Below are 7683 nucleotides of genomic sequence, written 5' to 3'. Positions count from 1 at the left end.
GGACAGCTGCTTTGCGGGTGTCTCAACTTCTGCTCCTCTCATCTCCCACCACCAATACCACACATAGTGTGTCGGTGGCCTGTTGTCATCTGCTTGTTGGCAGGTTAAGACACTGTGAACAGCAGCAGCTGAGTCTCAGAGGGAGTCTCATTACATATTGGAAAAGCCAAAACAGAGACGAAACAACTGTGAATATGACACAATTAGTGCTTTGCACCTATACAAGCAATGTTCTATTTTCTAAATCAACCCAATACAAACAAAGTCAAGTACTTGAAAATGTGACGCAAACCAATGGTGCCCCCTACCGTCTGAAAGTATGGATTACAAGTTGATTTCTAACCGTCATGTGGCGACCCCTGACGGGACAAGCCGAAAGTCACAACAACAGCGTAACATTCAATGTGCTGTTGTTATGATAAAAAACATAATAATAATAAAAAGCTGTTTGCTGATGTCAACGTTGTGGATTGACCCATTGAGCATGTTCGGGATGCTCTGGATCGGTGTATACGACAGCGTGTTCCAGTTCCTGCCAATATCCAGCAACACAGCCATTGAAGAGGAATGGACCGACATTCCACAGGCCACAATCAACAACCTGATCAACTCTATGCGAAGGAGATGTGTTGCACTGTATGAGGCAAATGGCGGTCACACCAGATACTGACCGGTTTTCTGACCCCCTAGACCCTCACAATAAAGCAAAACTGCATATTTCAGAGTGGCCTTTTATTGTGGCCAGCCTAAGGCACACCTGTGCAATAATCATGCTGACTAATCAGCATCTTGATATGCCACACCTGTGAGGTGGGATGGATAATCCCGACAAAGGAGAAATGCTCATTTACACAGATTTAAACAGATTTGTGAACAATATTTGAGGGAAATGGCCTTTTGTGTATGTAGAAAAAGTTCAGTCTAGCTCACGAAAAATGGGAGCAAAAACAAAAGTGTTGTGTTTATATTTTTGTTCGGTATATATATATATATATATATATATATATATATATATATATGTGTGTGTGTGTGTGTGTGTGTGTGTGGGTGGGTGGGTTTGTGTGTGTGTGTGTGTGTGTGTGCGCGCGCCTGCCTTTAAAATGTGCACGATTAAGACAATATCACTTGATGTGACAAACCAGATAAGTGAGTGTTCTATAAAAAATCTAATCAAATCAAATTACAAAGATGAAACTGGTCAAAAGTCAGTGTTGCTTTATGTGTTCAAATGTGTAAGTAGTCCAAATCTCAGGCGAACTAATCGATTGCATCACAAGGTAACGCTTGAGAGGAGGAAGTTAATTTGACTAAAATTGTAATCATGAAAATTTCCAAAAGCAACTGTCATTTAATTATGTTTTCTCCCAGTCATGAAATGGATTAGAAGATCACACATTTTGTAATTAAATGACATAATCCCATAACATGTAATTAGTTACTCCCCAACACTGATGGATTTTTGTATGAGAGGGCCCGATTCACAATCTTTGTTGAATCCATCCATCCATTTTCTATACCGCTTGTCTTGATAAAGATAGCAGGTGAGCTTCAGCCTATCCCAGCTGACTTTGGATGAGAGGTGGGGTTACAACCTGGCCTGGTCACCAGCCAATCGCAGGGCACATATACAGTGCCGTGAAAATGTATTGGTCCACCTCTCAAGTTCTTAGTTTTTTGTGCATAATTTTCCCCCTTCGTTTAAGATGATCAAACAAAAAGTATAAATCAGACAAAGATAACCCAAGTAACCCAAGTTCAGATCTCAAATGTTTTTGGAAGTTCTTCCACACCAGCCATTACTTTATGGACCTTGCAATGTGCACTTAGGAACAGTCATGCTGGGACAGATAAGGGCCTTGCGTGAAGTCATCGTTTGAAGCGGAAAATTGGCCAAACCTCCAGATTCTCCATTCTTCTTGACTTTATTTGTTTATGGGTCACTGTCACACGTTAACCAGCAGAGGTCGACAAACTCCAGTTTCTTACCACTCTCCTTTGGGTTCACTAAACCCCTAAAGAGAATATCAGGGCGCTGTGGTAGTACGTCCCTGGATTAGCAGGGGGCGCGTTTGTCTTCCATTCCATTGGCACATAAATCAGAGGGGGGGGGAAATGTCCCACACTCATATTTTGTGGTCAGTGTGCATTCTGAGGGTGGAGTCATGGGTGGAGTTGAGCAGCAAAGAAATTCTTAAAGGGCCTGCAACAAATCTGAACGCAACGAACTAAGAAGTTTGAACCCAAATATGTATGTCAAATATATATTCTGAAACAATACACCGATAAAAGACTCTACTACTTTTTTTTAAAAAACTGTAGTTTCGAACGGAAGCTACTACCAAATTGGTTGATCATTGAGATCCTAGTTGTTACTACAGATGGTTGAGTCACAAGTGGGGTTTTTTTCTGCCTGTCAATAATCCTGGACTCTGACTTGGATATGATTGTGAGAAACGTCAACAAGTCAGTACGACAGCCTGAATAGGAGGAAGTTTAGTCATAGTTACTCATAAATAAGTTTGACCAGCTGGAAGCTAAGAAAGTCGTGAGAGTTAAGTAAACAACTTCACCTTCGGATGTACAATTTTTGCACTGTTGGCTTTGCAACACAACCAACATAGTTTAGTATAATCAAACATAGTTACAGTGTCTTTCGTTGCTTTGTTGCACATTGAGAGGCACTTGATAAATAAAAGCACAGTATTGTAACTGTGGTGGCCTTTGTGTTAATTACACGACCATTTATTTTTCGGAAATAAAATTGCGACTCTACAACCAGAGGTGGGTAGTGACGCGTTACATTTACTCCATTACATTTACTCAAATAACATTTTCGATAAACTGTACTTGTCAAGAGTACTTTAAATGCATCGTACTTTTTACTTTTACTTGCGTATTTATGCGAAGAAGGATCGATACTTTTACTCCGTTACAATGATCGACATGCCGTTCGCTACTTTTATTTGTCCATTCTTGCGTGCGCGCGTCTCTTTGAGACTCCATCTTCGACTTCCGCATAGGGAGCCCGTTGCGCCAATCACTAATGTCATTTGACTCCAATTCACCAATCAGAGGACACGAGGCAGTCACATGACCACGCACATAGCCTTCGCAACCCGATCAAAGTGAATCATTTTGGGGGGGTGGGGTGCGAGCGTGTTTACTTTACAGACTCCAAAATACAACAGCTTTGTCATGCATCGCTTAAATTGTGACTGGGCAAACTTGGAGATTTCAGCCCACTTCTAACTTGACAACACACATTGCAGTTAGTTGGAGACGATTTTGCTGCTGTTTTGGCAGCGGATGTGGCAAAATTAGCACACACAATCATTAAGTCTGTTCAGCAAACAGCTTCTTCATGAAGTCCTTTAAGTGACTAAAGCAAATAATGTTTCTGTAGGGCCCAATGCATATGTATTGTCGTTTTTTCGGGCAATTAAAACTTGAAATGGTGGCAGACTCCCATATATTATTATTATTATTATTATTTTTAATGTTCATGGTCTGATTTAAAAAAAATAGACTCAGAAGTTACTCACAGGTTACTCTTTACTTGAGTATTTTTTTCATTGAGTACTTTCTTACTCTTACTCAAGTAAATATTTGGATGACTACTTTTTACTTTTACTTGAGTCATATCATTCTAAAGTAGCAGTACTTTTACTTGAGTAGAATATTTGGCTACTCTCCCCACCTTTGACTACAACCGCTGCATTGTTGCGTAATTTTCAATGCAGATTCATGCTGTTTCCTTTTTACATTTGGATTGGTCGCTTTGGCTACTTGGGTGATGAAGCGCTGTATGTTTGTGGCCTCTTTAAATCATTATGCTTTTCGGATGTTGTTTGTCAACTTCCCCAGTGACTCCGCCTTCTGCAGGCCATGTTGGAGACTGCTCATCACACCACAAATTGTTCCCTATTGGCAAACAGCACCTTGTACTGTCAGATTAAAACATAATGAAGCCTCACATGTGGTCCAGAAGAATTTCGTGAGTGAGAGAACTGGAGCAAAGAGCTGCTTTGATGATTTGCGTACATGAACAAATTAGATTTGCATCCAAAATTACAACACGTATCAAGAGGTCTATGCGAGCTTCTAATAAAACACTGCCTGGTTGTATTTAATATAGATTATTTCTCATTTGAACAAAGAGTGATTGAAATAGTTGTGTTTCTCAATGACAGGAAGGGGCTATCGCATAGGAAGTGGAAGTAGGAGCGTCCCTTTCACAGTCACAAAAGCGCCACGGTCGGCCACTTGCCTGCCCATCCTGTAGCTGGGAGCCCTGTGAGCCAGGAACACCCCCTCTCTGTAGGCCGATGGCTGCCTGCTAGTATTTTGGTAATCGTCATCCTCCCTGACCTGCTGGCCTGATCCTGGCGCCAGGAGTCTCCACACCTCCCGACTCGCCGACTCCCCCCGACCCCGCGTATAATTCAAACCAGCTGTTGCAAGGTGCCTGCTCCCAGTGATGGAAGGACCCTTCGCCAAAGTGAAAGTACCACAGCCCCAATGTAAACATCCATCCATTTTCCGTACCGCTTTATCCTCACAAGGGTCGCGGGCGTGCATCACAAATAGTTTTCGAGAACAGTAAAAGGTAGTTGAAGTACTAGTAAAAGCATGAATTTTTATTTTTTTGTCAGACGAATGGCATCAATGAATCCGTCAGTTTTTTTGTGGTTGAAAGAATCACGTCATTGTAGCTGTTGCAGGTGGAACCTCTCAGTTTGAATTGCCTTGAGATTTTGATAAGAGAGGAACGACAGAAAAAAATGGGTTTGATGCACCAATCTCTTTCTCGCTTTTGGACTTATTCCTCTTTCACCCACCTGACTTCCGTGCAGCCAGCGTGGGTTCAGTGGCCAGTCAGCAAATGACTGTCTGTCCTTATACTGTTCTTGACCTGCAATTGACTGGCGACCTGTCCTGGGCGTACCCCACCTATCGCCTAAAGTCAGCTGTGATGGGCTCCAGCCCACCTGCGACCCTTTTGAAAACCCGCACAAACCGTAGGGAGCACATGCAAACTCCACGTAGGGAGGCCGGAGGTGAGATTCAAACCAAGAACCTTAGAACTTTCAGTCACATGCCCTAAACGCCAGTTCACCCTTCTGCCACCACCACAAAGTACAACTACAATAATAAACATACAGTATTGACAGAGTCAATTCAAACTGAGAATTATCGCTTACGACTGAACTTTGAATATTCTTATTTTGTGTCACATCAACCTTCATGTAAAACCAATGTCAGCGATAACTACAGTAGAATCTTTACAATACCCAATACCGGTACCCGCAAATTTTACTTTCTAAATTCCAGACTAAATGAATTAGCTCCCTTCTTTAACAAATATATTATATTTGTATATTATTGTATCACGTTTTGGAGGCCTGTCGAGCTTTGCCTGGGGTCTCACTGATGGATTGGTCAGGCCCACGCCAATCTCAGGCTTGCTTTCTGGTTCCGGCCTTGTAACAAATCTGCATCGATTTAATGCAGTAGTGGTGGAGAAGCGTTTACTGTTAATATTTGCTTTTCCTAGTTCTTCACGGGTTTCGTTGCCTTGAATGTTTTTGTCCTTCCTCAAACCGTCTCGTCTTCATGGAAAGGAATGTGTGCCACAGTGAAAGAACAGAGACCTACCGAATTCAGCTCCTCATTGGAATCACATGGAGAGCATGTGCATCCTCAGTGATCAAGTGATACAGAGAGGAGATTTAGGATAATTGCAGAGGAATGTTTGTCAAGTGGGACGGGGAGAGACAAAGATAGAGGGATTCCGTTTTGCATTGTAATTTAATCCACAGGAGGGAAAAGAAACGTGAATATTTTCAGAGCATATGCGTGTTTCTTTTTTTCCACTTCAGTGTTTTTGGCGTTTGGGGGCTCTGCGTGCAATAAGGTGCCTCTCTGTCTATGGTCTGACCACATCGGGACATTGTGCTGAGATTTAGGGAAACCCCAAGCTTTTGATCCCCAATCTACAACCCCCAGCACTGCTGAGTAATGGCCCACAAGTGAACTGACTACATATGTGTGTGACAGAGGTTTGGATTGTTTTTCACAAGGCGTTAGTGGTGCGGTTGTCTCCTAGAACAGCAGTGGATGGTTATCAGAGACAGAGGCCCGATAGAGGGGGCGGGTGAATGGTACAAAGAGCTGTTCTGGTGGAACTCTGGAGAAAAATAGTTCATGCTGCACTGGGATTTCCTGCCTTTGCCCTGGCTAGCCTCCCCCTTCTGTTGTCTTTCGGCTCTTTTCGCGATGCTCAATCGGCTCGTGACTGTTTCCCCCAAGATGGGGGAAAAATCAACCAATTTGATGATGCGTCCACACAAATTTTGGGGCGAAAGATGCAGTGTTGATCCTGACAGTTAATGCAGTCAGGTTTCCATAATTGCATTTCCTCTTTTACAGTGTCCGCCCACAGGTTCAGGGAAACGGAACTGACGAGTATAGTTTGCACACTCTTGGCGCTCGCAGTGACATGCAACATATCTGGATGGTGTTATCTGATCTCACATCGTCCACAGCTGGACTACGCATTGCTTGCCTTTATATGGATCCTTTGAATGGAGAGGCACAAGGCAGCCACATTCCCACTCGTGTTGAATGCAGAAAGGACAGGTGCCTGGCCATTTGGCTGCGCTCAGACATGTCGCGTGGGTGTCAAAGAGGAGGTAGACGGGGGGAGCGGCGCGAAGGGACGAGCCAATCCAAATCAGTCCTCATCTCTTCCAGGCCTTTGATCTTAGGTGCAGCTAAGAGGCATGTGTCACCCATTAGCAGTGTGGTGAGAGTGTGTCTGCTCACAGGTTCTCCTAGTGTGGCGCACATTGGGAAGGGTGTTGTGAAAAGGGTGGCTCACAGGGTGTTCCTGCTAATAAACTCACTGAATTGGTGGCAAGGCTGGAGGATGGGTCACCAAAAAAACAATGAAAGAGGAAAGTGTTCTCAATTTTATCGGCACGGCTTTCATTATGCTTTGTGGTGCACACACTTATGCTAAACTGATCACACAGGAAGTGAGAGAGACGATTTCATCGAAAAGCATTGCTGCCAGCAATCACTGTCTTGGGAAAGGGGGGAAATGGAAACCAGATGTCTGAGATCCACCATGAATATGTCAAAGCTCCTGGACTATGTCAAATCCCCGATGTCCCTTTGGAGGACTGAAACTTTTCTGCAGCGTCATCAGTAATGTGGTGAATAAACCCTCCCAGTGGACATCTTGGCACTATCCACAACACACGCTCAAGGAGAGACGCTGTCGTTGTACCACAAGATGATATTTTCCTCTCTCTAAAGTTTCTGGCCTAAACGCATTCTTTACATTGCAGCGTAACTTCCCATATCCCAAGGCTGAGTTGGGTGGCAAATCTCTCAGCACTCCTTTGTGGATAGAGTGCTTTCTCTTGCTTGAGAAAATAACAAGCTATAGAGTAATGACTTAACAAGCAACAGGATAATGGCTTCAACATGTGGTGTGCTGGGAGAATTCAGGCTGGTGCCAGTGCTTGCTTACTCGCATGTGTATGTGTGTGCCTATTGTTTGGAGGAAGATCTTTGAAAGTTGGGACATCAATAAACAGATTGCTCTGGACTTCAGAATGAGCCTTAAAGACTTTGTTTAGGGGGGGAGACATACACGGACAGCGATGGCAGCCGTGT

The sequence above is a fragment of the Phycodurus eques genome, chromosome 10 (genome assembly GCF_024500275.1).
Source record: "Phycodurus eques isolate BA_2022a chromosome 10, UOR_Pequ_1.1, whole genome shotgun sequence".
NCBI classification, from domain to species: domain Eukaryota; kingdom Metazoa; phylum Chordata; class Actinopteri; order Syngnathiformes; family Syngnathidae; genus Phycodurus; species Phycodurus eques.
The sequence above is the reverse complement of the archived record's forward strand: the minus strand, read 5'-3'. Positions refer to the sequence as shown.